This window comes from Python bivittatus, unplaced genomic scaffold (assembly GCF_059951505.1).
Source record: "Python bivittatus isolate LINGU-HERP-01145 unplaced genomic scaffold, Pbiv_v1 ctg000080_np1212, whole genome shotgun sequence".
Classification (NCBI taxonomy): domain Eukaryota; kingdom Metazoa; phylum Chordata; class Lepidosauria; order Squamata; family Pythonidae; genus Python; species Python bivittatus.
Window position 1 is genome coordinate 88256864 of NW_028277035.1, and position 13145 is coordinate 88270008.

The following is a 13145-nucleotide window of genomic DNA, read 5'->3' on the forward strand; positions in this document are numbered from 1 at the left end:
CTTGAGGAAGGAGGACATTGTCCACCATTTTTAGTAATAGGCAGCCCATTTGTAAGTACAAATTCCAACTTACATATAAATTTGAGCTAAAGACAGGCTTAGGAACGGATACCTCAAAGGGCATTGATGCTACTGTTGTGAAAATACTCCAACATTAAAACAAAAAAAAAAACCAAGACACTCAAAAAGCCAGACATATTTGATTTTAAGGCTATGCCTGCCGGACAGAGAACATGAGGACCAAAAGGAGGACATGTCCACCTTTTGCTGGATATCTAGTAACCCTACTCTAACATGGTTGTCCAGGGTGGCGTCTTTGGGAGTTATTCTGAGTGTTACTCCATTTTTATTCCAAAATATTTTTTAAGTGGACAATTTTGTGAATCTCTTTGGGGTTCTTTGTAATGAGATACAGCATCAAAAAACCTTTAATAACTAGAAGGAAAGGCAAGGAGAAAGGAATTTGATGATCTAGGTGATGTCATTGAAAATCACCCTACTGACAGAAGAATCAAATATCTGGCTGTGGGAGAGAGAATTATGTAGCTCATAAATCAATAACCCTCTTGTTATGTCAGCTGCCCACAATGCTGTTGAAACCCAGCACCTTTCAAACTGGGTGCAAGTTTCCTCATTCCCAACCAGGCATGAGGAGGTGATGAGGTTATATTCCTCATACCAGGAGCGTGTATGCACCTTCAAATCAGTCTTGACTGCAATCACATGGACAAATCTTGGCAAGATTTTCAGAAGTGGTTTGCCCTTGATTTCTTCCTAGGGCTGAGAGAGAGAGAGAGAGAGATCAACTGGCCCAAAGTCCCTCATTGGCTTTGTGCATTAAGGTGGGACTAAAACTCACCGTCTCCCAATTTCTAGCCCAACACCTTTAACCACTACACCAAACTGGCTCTCATCATGCCTAGAGGACCTCAAAGCTGTTCTTCTTATATATAATTTATAAACATTCTGCTTATAAAAGTGGGGTTAGTTAGTCTGTAGCTTGGGTTCAAGTGAAAGATGAGACAGCTACAAAAAAGGAGGAAGTGAGAAAGGAAGCCCTATCCTTTGCATTGTGTTTGAAGGGACTGTGACCTTAATTCAGGGAGAAAGCAACTATTCCACATGAAACTGATCTGAAGTTCTGATCTCACAATTGCCAGTTGAAAACAACAAGAATTTGGGATGAGACCCTCTGCCACCACTGCTTTCTGTTTTCTTCGCAACACAGTAAGGCCCTGAGTTGGTTAAAATTGAAAGGGGGGAACGAAATATTGCACCCTGTGGATTTCATTTCTCCCCAAGCAATAATACAAGAAAGCTTATGTTAGTTACCACATGGACAAAATTAAGGCAAAAAAATCATAAAGCAGCTATTCCAAGCTGTCACATCTATGTGAACAAAGGAACACTTAAGGACAGTGTAGAAAAACTAGCATCCTTTTGCAGGAAAGACCGTTTAGCCCAGTGTTGTCCAAACTTGGCCATTTTAAGATGAGTGGACTTCAACTCCCAGAATTCTGGGAGTTGAAGTCCACTCATCTTAAAGTGGCCAAGTTTGGACAACACTGGTTTAGCCAAATATTCTTTAGTCCATGCACCAGAAGCAAGAAGGAAAAAGAGAGGGAGGAGCTCATTATTGAGATCATATGGTAATTACTGAAAGTCTCCTTATTTGCCCAAAGAATTAAACAGTCCAGCAGACAAAACGCTGACTGTTCTTGGCATAAGGACTTCCCAAATTACACTTTCTAAAGGGCTCATCATGGAAAGCCACTGCCCAAATGTGACTATTCTTAGAAAACTGCCTTTTTCAGTACAGTATTAGAAAGCACTACTAAGTAATTAAGCACTTAGCTTGGGGTAAGCAAATTCTCATCTTTTCATTGCCTTGTATAGCAAGCTGTCATCCTTCAATCCGAAAGGTGCTGTCAAGATCTCTTTTATCAGCTCTGTTATTTGTCAGCACTGAAAAACAGGAATTTGGCAGGATTGTTAGCCTCACTTTCTCCAAATTAAATGTTGAATACAATATTACAGGGATTCCTAAGAATCTGACTGGTATGGATTTTCTATTGTCAAATGTTGACAGCATTTTTAAAAAATATTTGTAGTTCCAAACTTCCTCTGAAAACAGGACAGCAAATATTGAATGATGAAGCCAGGAAGGCAGCTTTAAATGATTTGGAAATCAAATCCATCCATCCCTGCAAATATTTGGAGAGCATGTGAAACCTTTACTGGAAGCAATTTGGTACTCTGAAATCTTATTACAAGTAGGCCTCACTTAGTGACTGTTCGCAGTTACAACAGTGATGAAAAAGTAACTTTACAATCAATCCTCACACTTACAACCTTTGCAGGTCTGTAAAACCAAGGAAAGTTGAAGTTCAATCACAAGCACAGTCTCAGTTTCACTTAGCAACTGCTTGGCTTAATGATTGAGTTGTTGGTCCCAATTGTGGTTGCTAAATGAGGACTACCTGTAATCGGTTTGGGAATTTTTCTCCCCTTGGGCTTTGCCAGTAAAATCAGTTCACAGGGTTTGTCATTTTTCTAGGGACTTTCAATATATTGGGTCTGACATAGTAGTATATTGGGCCCTTGAACAGGCTGCTGGCTTGGCAATGGATTCATATCCTGCAGCTCCAGAAGAATCCAATTTCATTAGGTCATAAATAGCACTTCCAACTTCATAGCTGAATAATATGCTTGTTAGGACCCACCAACATGGCACCAAAAAGGGGCATGTTTTGACTTCTTCAGAATTTTTCATCAGGCAAGATGGGACAAAAAAACCCAGGGAATATGGAAAAAGCCATAGTCCAAAAATTAGGCCAGATATTTTAACTGGCCTGCAGCTCAAAGACTGTTCCTGTAGAGGGAAGAGGGAATGACCTCGAAGGACAGGAGGAAGAGCTGCGACTAAAGCAACAGTTAGAGAAAACAAGCTCTCCCTTGCTCACACAAAGATGAAGTGAGGGAAGGAGACATACATTCACACTTGCGAGATTCTGTTACTACAGCTGCTACAATAAAAATAGTCCTGACCTACATGGCATTGGTTTCAGTCTGGTGTACCTTGTAGGGCTGACACTTCCATGATGGAAATTGTAGACTAAATGTGTTATTGTTGTTGCCATTGTTGTTATTATTTAATTAGTTGGGGCCTCCCATACAGCCAATAAGTATCAAGCAGACATATCTGTTCCAAAGGTCCAAGCATGAAACTATAATTAATGACCAATCAACCCTCTCTGCCAGTCAGAAGAGGACAATTCTTACTCAGATGAGCAACTCTCCTCTCTAATTAGCCATTACTGTTAAATACTTAAGACCTCTATGTTAGCCTGTGCCCTATTGACTGGAGTGTTGAATACAAGTGATTGTTTGATTGCCTCATATTTCTATAGTCTCAAACATTCTTTAATGAATGATATTGATTGGTTATTAATTATACTTTCAATGACAACAACAACACATTCAGTCCAGAATTTCCATCATGGAAGTTAGGACTTAATAGGTGTTCCCCTGTGATTAGCTGTTATTTATTTATTCAATTTAAAGAGAAAATCAGTTACGCTGCACATATTCTATTTCCAAGGACATCTTCTATTTCTCAGAAACCTCTGAGTTTTCTAGGCAGCCATTTGAAATTACAAGCATTACAATCTCTCTCTCAGCCATCCCATAGCTTTGGTTTAAGGCAAATTCCTAACACAACATTAAACGCTAGGTATAAAAATTATGCACAATGTACCATATGCAATTCTTCCTGCTCATGAAACTAATGAACAGCACTAATCTCAGAATGGAAAAAATCAAGGTCACAGTATAAAAATAAGGAACTACCAGTGCTGTCAAAATCACAACTTAAAAGTGGAAAGGAAAGCTACTTTTTCAGCCCTTTGATAGTTCAGCTGGTAGAGCGGAGGACTGTAGAATGAAGATTAGTCACCCTTAGGTTGCTGGTTCAATTCTGGCTAGAAGGAGGTGATAGTGTACTTCTTGGGACACAAATATGTCTTTGAAAGAGCAGGGAGGAACAACAGGATCACAAAAACAGAGCCACACAAGCCGTGTGCATGAAGTCATTGTTTGTGGCAAGGTGTGCCCTCACAAGTTTTACAATTCACTGACCAAAGAGGAGTTATAAACAAGGAGGCAGCATGGCGACTTGAGCGAGGCATGGAGGTACGGCATCCAGTTAAGACTCGATGTTGGATGCTCCAAATCTCAGCAAACAAGAAAATAACTTTTTTTAAATCCCATTGATCGAGGTCTTTTCTTAGCTTAGAAAACCTTAGCTTTTTAAGGAAGTAAAAGAGGTTTTGGACAGAGAACATGGAATGAAGGACTGACTACAGCTGGTTCAGCCTTAACAAGGCAACAGGAAGCCATTTTCTGGCTAAATAAAAAGGATTTTATAACATGTAAGCAACTGTCATTCATCAGAACAATGGGCATTCTGCTGCTTCCCGCACATCCTAGCCATTTCCTGAATCTCTTTGGCACATTTCACCAGTTTTGGCTAATCCAGCCTGGATGGAGCAAACAGGAATTGCAAAGTGATTTGCTTCCTTCCTCAAATTCCTCCCCTGGCTTCTCATGAGTCTTGTTACTCTTCTATATTATTAGTAGAGCACCTACAGTAAACTAGGCCCTTTTCATGATAAAATGAAACTATGGAAGCTTTTAATCAAAGGGTCAAAGCTGATGTGGATTTCCCTTTTTCTTTTCCATTTAGAAAGTTGTGGTCTGCAGCAATAGATGAAGGTGCAACTCCACCCATCCCCATGACCTCATTCAAGATTCATACAAATGTTGATCCTAAAATCTTATACAATTTCAGCAAATCAGATTTCTGATTTTGAAAGGGAGGTCATCTCATCCATCCCCTACTTGGTGCAAGAATCGGCTACTAAACTATCCCCCAGTTGATGGTCATCCAGTACCTGCTTGATAACCTCCAGCGGGGGAAGTCCCCCCATCTTTCAAGTGACAGCTTGTACACTCAGGACGTTCCTCCCAATATCTTCCCTACAATTTGAACCCACGGCTTCTGATCCTGCCCCAGGGGCAATAGAGAACAATCCCTGTCCTCCTTTTATGGGTCAGTTCTTCAAACCACAGCCCTCGTCCTCTCTGTTGGAACATCCGCCCATTCTTGCAGTTGACCGTTTTTTAGATAATTGTAAACCACTCTCATGTAACTCCTCGCCTTTGCAAGCTAAATATGTTTAGATCCTATTTTTCACAGGATTTGGCTTCTGGTAGCTCCTCCTCTGACCTTGCTCCATATTTGCCTGCATCCTTTTTAAAGGAAACTGCTTAGAAGTGCAGTGATAGGGATGTAGCTTAATCTGCAGAATGCAGTGATGCAATGTTATGGTTCCTACAAAGATGGAAGTATCCAGAGTGGCAAGTGAAACTCTATGTGGAAAGAAAAGGAAGGGGAAAAAAAGATCATTTTCCACAAGAGAGCAAGGAAAGAATGGGTTTGGACATAGTCTATTATTTCCAAGTCCCAACAGGAAATAGGAAAGGAAACATTAGAAACCTACTTAAGGAATGTGCAAAAACACATTAGCTTCTCAAGTTCCCTCCTCTCCTTCCCCAAGATTAACTCCCTAGCCATAAATTTGTAATTAACTCCACATTTTCCTTCTTCCTTGTGGTTAGCCTTATCCATGATCTTTTCTCCTGCCACTCTTTAGCATTTATAATTGTCCTTTTCCTTCTCCCTTGATGCGACTAATATTCTTGCTCTTGTGAACAGCTGGCCACAAAACTCCTCCTGTTTGAAAAGCTGAGTTTATTTTTCCTGCTCTTTATACGTAGAAATCTGTGAGCCAAACCCTCCCTCCTAAGTTAGGTTCCTTTGCAAATCCACATTTTCCAGGAAGTCATTTGGCTTCAGAGTTGTTAATCTTCAGCAGAAAGTAGCTCTAAACCAGTGCTTTTCAACTTAGGCAAGTTTAAGATGTGTGCACTTCAACTCCCAGAATTCCCCAGCCAGCATGCTGGCTGGGGAATTCTGGGAGATGAAGTCCACACATCTTAAAGTTGCTGAGGTTGAGAAACGCTGCACTAAATATACATTGACTGCACGCGTGCCTGTGTTATTTTTTCTTCCTGGCCTGTCATTCCTGGCCACCACCTTGCAATGCTAAATGGCAGATATCTGGTACCATTTTGCATTATTATTTAGCAACAGGGCTCTATAATAAAATATTGCAACAGGACATGCTTGGGTCCAGATCTCCAATCTCTCAGTTCTGTCTCCTCACTGAACAAGCTAACTAGCAAGTGGGACATGCTCAGACCTCACTGACTCCTTTGGGGATTTTCCCCCTTCAAATTTGATTTTTTTCCCCCCTTCATTCGCTTTTAGGAAGAAAGGGAGTTGCACCTGTGCCCAGGCCCAGCTTCCTTAAATTTTTGGGTGTCTTAGATGCTTGGGAATAACATCAGATCTTGGCTGCAAATCTACAAGCAAACGATAAGGGACAGCAAAGGGGTTCAGAAAACCCTTTTAGCTGCCATCTAAGGTTATCTGGGAATTTTGCTAACATTATATGCTAGCCTTTAATGTAATGTTTATTACAGCCAAAAGACCCGAATTGCAAAGCACAGATATAATCAAAACTTTTAGCATAAGATAAAACACAGATAAAATAAGTTAATAGATATTATATAAAACATTTTTTTAAACCCTCAAAGGTATTCATTTATTGATGACCTTGCTTTTATAACCATCGTTTTAAAAATTGGCTGTCGCCACTGTAATTTTAAGATTTTCATCTGAGAGTAAAATGTTCCCATATTCAGAAATATCTCTTCCTAGCCTCAATTTTACAATAGGCCAGATTATATCTTGCTGGAAAAAATCTTATAAAAATGCAATAAAATATGACCCACAGTTTCAAGGTCAATACGATTACAGGAGCAACTTCTTTAAGACCTTTGGGAGTTTACCATATAACATATTTAAGGTCAACACATTTAATCTGTCTTTAGAAAAAGCTATTTACTGTACTGACTTAAATGTAAACTGCTAAAATATATAAGGAACCGAAAAAGGTAATTGTGATGTTCTGAAATTCAGGGGAGGACGTGGAACATCACCTGCCAGCCTGTCATGTCCATAAGCAGAGCTCTGTTGTGTCTTTCGCAACAAAAGAGATTTCTCCAGTCGAACCAAAGAGTGATCTATCTTGCTATTATGCTACCATATTTATTCCTTTTGCCCACCTCTCCCTCCCTGTTTTATTTCTTCTTGTTCCTTAATATCTTAGCTATTTGTTTTCCGGCTGTTAATTTCTGATCTTCTTTTCTTCTTTCTCCCTTTTTGTTTTCAGGACTGGGGGTGGGGAGGGTGAATATCAGCAAACCTGAAGTTGTTCACATCTTTTTCTTGAGTATAAGTGGTATAAAAAATCGAAAGCACCTTCAAGTCAAGCTCAGCTTCTACAAATTATACACACACAAGGAACATCCACAGAACCTGATATTCACACCACAAACGCTGCCCCATTTCCACATGTGTGTCATGTCACAAGGCGTGTCCCAAAGGGGCAGAGATTGCAACACGTTGTTATAATGCTACTTTTGTCATTTTCCTCCTTGATCCGCCCCCCTCCCCCCAGACACAGCCACGCAGGATTGGTTTGATTTTATCCATAGTACAGAGAAGTTTTGCCATGGCCTTCTTCCGAGATATTTTTCCACTTCCCAGTCTAGTTTACAACCCTGGGATCCCCTGGTGGTCTCCCATCCAGTTCCTAACAAGGCCTGTGTGTGCTTAGCCTCTGAACCCAGGCAAGGCCAGTAGTTGGATAAATATTATGACTCCCATTCCATTAGTAGTTCAGGGATTAACCACAGAGTAGGCTAAAGCATCAACTACTGTAGCTTGTGTGTTTTGCATTTGGGTAGCAGACAGGAACATCCCCGAGGCAAGGAAAGTATGTGCCAGGGAGTCGATGTTTGTGCCAAACCTGACACATACCTCTGCTCATTCTCCCAAATCCAAACATTGCTGTAATAATGGACGTTGTGTTATTTTTGTGGTGAGGCCCTTCGGTCATCTCCTTTTAGATGGAACCCAGGACGGAAATGCTGCTCTCCTACTTCACGGCCCTGGAACGCCACCCACCGCCGCTTGGCTCCCCACCCACCACCCGCCCCGCTTCCCCAGCTCATTTGCGAGGCGGCCGGCGTCATCACCTGGAGCTATTCTGGTCCCCACGTGCGGGCAAATAATGGGCGTCCTCGGCACACTCGGGCATTGGATCCTGCACTTGGAGAGAGGCAGCTCCAGAGTGACCTGCCCAGAACTTTATGCCCTGACTCAAGATGCGAGGCAGGGCAGCGACTGAAGAGGAAGGAAGTGGGGCTCAGAGGGCCGCCTTGCCCCGAGGCCTCCGAGAGGCTGAAAAGCTTCTTTCATTACAAGAAAAACACAGACTGTCACTGGAGCTTTGAAACAACAATAGGAACGTCCCTGTTATGAAAGAAGAGTCAGATCCTTTCTGACACAGCATCTGGGGTGGGTCACGTGAGATTTTCATTTTCCCCAAGGTAATTATGGAGGGACTGTGGGTGGCATTTTTTTCCTCATTCTCATGCACGACGTCTCTCTCTCATCTACCCACCTACCTTACTTACATCTCAATCGGAGGAACTCTAGCCACCTTGCAAGTGAGGGCTTAAAATAGCAAGAGACAAATAAGAACAACTTAAAAATTAAAAAAGAAGAAGCAAGAAACTAAAAATACATAGAGCCATTAAAGCAAGATATGCTAACAGGGAATGTAGTCAAAAAAGTCAAGATGGTGGCCACAAGTGTGATTGAAGCTGATAAATAATGCACATTAAAAAAGAGGCAGAGCTTTGATCATATACAGGTAGTCCTTGAGTTATGACCATACATTCAGTGAACACTCAAAGTTACGACAGTGCTGAACAAAGGGATTTACAACTCGTCCCCAAAGTTCTGGCCATTGCAGGGCCCCATGGTCACATGAACAAAATTAGGGCACCTGGCAATCAGCTCACACTTATGTCCAGTTGCAGCATCCTGCGGTCATGTGATCGCCATTTGCACCCTCCCCTGCTGGCATCCCCCAAGCAAAGTCAATGGGAAGCCGGCAAGGAAGGTCACAAGTCACTGAGGTAAGTCTCCTCTCCTCCGGGCCTTTCTTCAGTCAGACACACTGCGCCCTCCTTCCCTGGCCTCCCTGTGATTGCATGCACACATGCACGCTCCCTGCACTCTCTTTTCTTGGCCTCCCTGCAATCGCACAGACACACCCTGCTCCATTTTTCCCCAGCCTCCCGGCGATCACGTGCACCCCGCGCTCTCATTCCCTGACCTGAGTTTGGGCCGCACCAAGCATCTCCTCCCCTGACTCATGCATGGCCTGCACCAGGCCTCCCAGGGCTTCCCCCACGTCCCTGCAGCACCCCCCTCCCACTCCTTACCTGGGACTTCTGCCGCTTCCCGCTTAACAACCTGTGCGTCTTGGCTTACAACAACCAGGACGGCCTGGATTGCCATCGCTAAGCAATGCAGTCACATGATGTTGTGCTTTACAACCACATCATTTAGTGATGGGAATCCTGATCCCAATTACAGTCGTAACTCGAGAACTACCTGTACCTGCATCTCTCCCTAACCCAGAAATTGCATGGTTTACACCAGTGTTTCTCAACCTTGGAAGCTTTAAGATGTGTGGACTTCAACTCCCAGAATTCCCCAGTCAACCTTTGGGTAGTTCCTGCCTCAAAATGATAGTACGCTTTGCCCGCCAAGTGCAAAAGTAACAGGTAGAGGGCATCTCCGGCCTTTTCACACAGCGGTTTGAAGCTGCTGTAAAGAATGCTGTACAAGGGTTTGGGGACAGACATGTCCCAAGTCAAAATGGCAGCCATGATCATCCTGTTGCATGTAAAAAGGGTGGGGCTTTGCCAGACCCACCAGGTAGACCAGACCAGGAAATCAACTCCACAGGAAGGCTAAAACTCCTTTTATTGAGATGGGCTATAATAATAGACACTTGCAAGTCTGATTGTGCTGTACCTCCTCCTCCTCCTCCTGCTTATAGTTCAGGGAATTAGGGAGGTGTCTGTCCGAGCCACTTCCAAATGTTCTCACTGCTCTGGACTTAAAAATGTTTCAGCCTTTTTTGCCTAGGGTCATCTTCCTGATTGTCTGTGGACTTTGACTAATGGCCCATCCATAAGCCACATCTAACCATCTTGACTTTCTGGATCCTTGGCTTGCAGGCAGGCAACAGACAGGAACTTGGCTTCCTGGTTCCTGCCACAAAGGTATCCAAGTCCTTCTCTTACCAGCCCTATAAGGTAGAGCAGACTAAGAAACCTATGCCGTATAGGTCAGACTACTTTTATTGTAACAACTACAGAAACCGAATCATGCAAGTCTGAATGTGCTTCCCCCTCCCTCCCTCTCTTTATCTTCATGTGAACTAGGGAGAGGCTTGTCTGAGATGTTTTCTCAAGTTAGTTTCTTGGAATGGGCTCAAGCCCCACTTATCTGACCATTGCCTGGGTAGCGGCTCTTCCTCCTGTCCTTTAAGGCCATTCCCTCTTCCCTCCACATCTCTGCAGGTTTTGCTCAGAATCTAGTCAGTCCTGCTAAATTAAACAGGATTGATTCTGTGCAATAATCTTTACACAGTAGCAATCCTGCAGAGGATGGCCACATTCATACAATATGTCAGGCTGAACTAAGGGTGTTTTTTTTTTTAATCCGTTCAGTCATGTCCGATTCTTGGAGACTGCCTGGACAAGTCTCTGCACTTTTCTTGGCAAGATTTTTCAGAAGTGGTTTGCCATTGCCTCCTTCCTAGGGCTGAGGGAAAGTGACTGGCCCAAAGTCACCCAGCTGGCTTTGTGCCTAGGCAGGACCAGAACTCACGGTCTCCCAGTTTCTAGCTCAGTGCCTTAACCTCTACACCAAACTGGCTCTCAGTGAACTCAGGTTAGCATTGTACAAACCCAAGCAAGTGGGTTAATTCAACCAGACCTACATTAACCAGGAGTAACGTAACAACTCCCCATGACTAAATGCAGTTTTTTTTTACCTGAACACCAAGCATTTCTCTCCCTGTGCACCCCATCCATTGCATAATTGCTTTGCCCAACCAAGAATTCTGCAGAATCACTGCCAATTTTGCTTCACATCTGGCATTGACTTAACAGAGTTTATCATCAAATGTTGACTCTGGAATGTTTATGACAAGGTGGTAGGACCGGAACAGCCAAGGCTCTGAAACAAGGTTACATAATCGTGACACGCCGTGAAGTGCAGAGAACACCTCTCCCATCACAGCTTGCGATTTCTAATCTGGGGCTGTGGATATGCTGGTTATGTAACAAGGCTGATGCCTTGAGAACCATACATCTGAATGGCAGGGAAGCAATTAGCATGCTAATTCATAAATACCTCATTCCCTGAGCAGCATCCCCAGGTTTGTTGAAGCTGATTAGAAAATCCGTTGAGGCTCAGACAAAAGCTTCGGGAGAAATGAATCAGCCGCTGCAGGATGGCTACATTTTGGTCTGTCTGGTGAACCAACCCTGGGCTGAGGCTTGGCCCAGGCTTCCAACTGCTCCGTGACCAGGCAGCCCATGATCCACAGATGGAGCATTGCCCCTACAAGCTGTTCTCTATTCAGATGCACTGACTTTGGTGCACTAACAAATAGACACTCCTATGAACACTTTCTAGTTAGTAGCTTCCAAGTTCACCGTGGCTGAAAGGCAAAGAAGCCATAATTTTTCCCCACTGAAGGTTGCAGTCCCTTGGGGATAGCCTGTTAGCAGTCAGCCAAAGGGTGGGGCTGAATCCCAACGTGGGTGGAGAAGCCTCTATTTTTCTTCTTTCTGACACTCTGTCTTCTCTTTCTAGCAGCAGGAAGAAACAAACCAGGGTTTGGGATTTGAAGGCCAAAATATGCTTTGGAGGATGTGGGGTTGCAAATGGAGCATTTGCCTGCAACTCCTTAAAACAGCTGCAACTTTTCCTGGGATTGCACAGCTGCCTTCCGTAGTTCCAGCATGATCCCAGGAAAAAAGTATTTGAGGAGTTGCAGGCATCACATGCGCAGCTGTGTGAGCGGCACCAAAGTCATTACTTGCAGAGAGCTTCTGAACTGAATCTTTGCCTGGCCCTTCGCGAGGCAGCTGCTGGCTACGTGAGGCCATCTTCCCCAGATCTTGCAAGGAAACCACCATGTGCCACCTGCAGAAGAAAGCCTCACGTGGCCAGCAGCTGCCTCACGAAGGGCCAGGCCGGGCACGCCTCGTCAGCAGCGGGAGCAAGAAGACAGTGAAGGTCAGCTGGGGCAGCAAAGATCCAGTATGTCTAGTGCGATGAAGATGCTCATAACTGGTTAGAGCAACCAGTTCCAACCTGGTGCGCCACAACTTCCAGATATACTGTACAGAAACTGCAATTGCCAGATTTCTAGCTGGCAGTGCCAATGCATCTGGAGGATGCCAGGTTGAGGATGGCTGAGTTATAGTTTATAGCTGTGATGGAGGGCCTTTCATGTTTCTAGAGCTTCCCCTGGAATGGCCACCAGGTAGTCATAGCAGGGCCAGAGTCAATGGAGACAAGATCTTCCTTTTGCTCTCCTTTTCAGCGTACCTCTCCTTCTCGTTCTACTTTTTCACTTGCATTCTCTACGTGTTCTTGGGGGAGTCTGATATAGGGCAGTGGGCCTCTTCAGCTGGGGGCACACCCTCTTTCGGAAGAACAGGGCATCTGGAGGAGTGTAAAGCAAATGTCCAGGCCACGATGCTTCGGCATCGAGGCCAAACCAACATTTGAAGCCAAGAGCAAGCTCACACGCTATTTCCTGTACAAAAGTGAACCTAGCCAGCCACAGAATCGGGGAAGAGACCACAAGGATTTAGTCCAAGCCTTTGGATTTCAGTTGAACACTGACTACTGAGCAACATCCTTCAGCCCATCTGAGGACAGCAGGCAGGTTTAAGGGGCACAACACAGGCTGGGTGACAAACAGCAACAGGAAAAATCTGGAGATCGGCAGTTTTCTCTGAAAACTGGCTGCTTGGCAGCAGTTGCTTTATCCTCTTTAGACATAGGGCTGCCC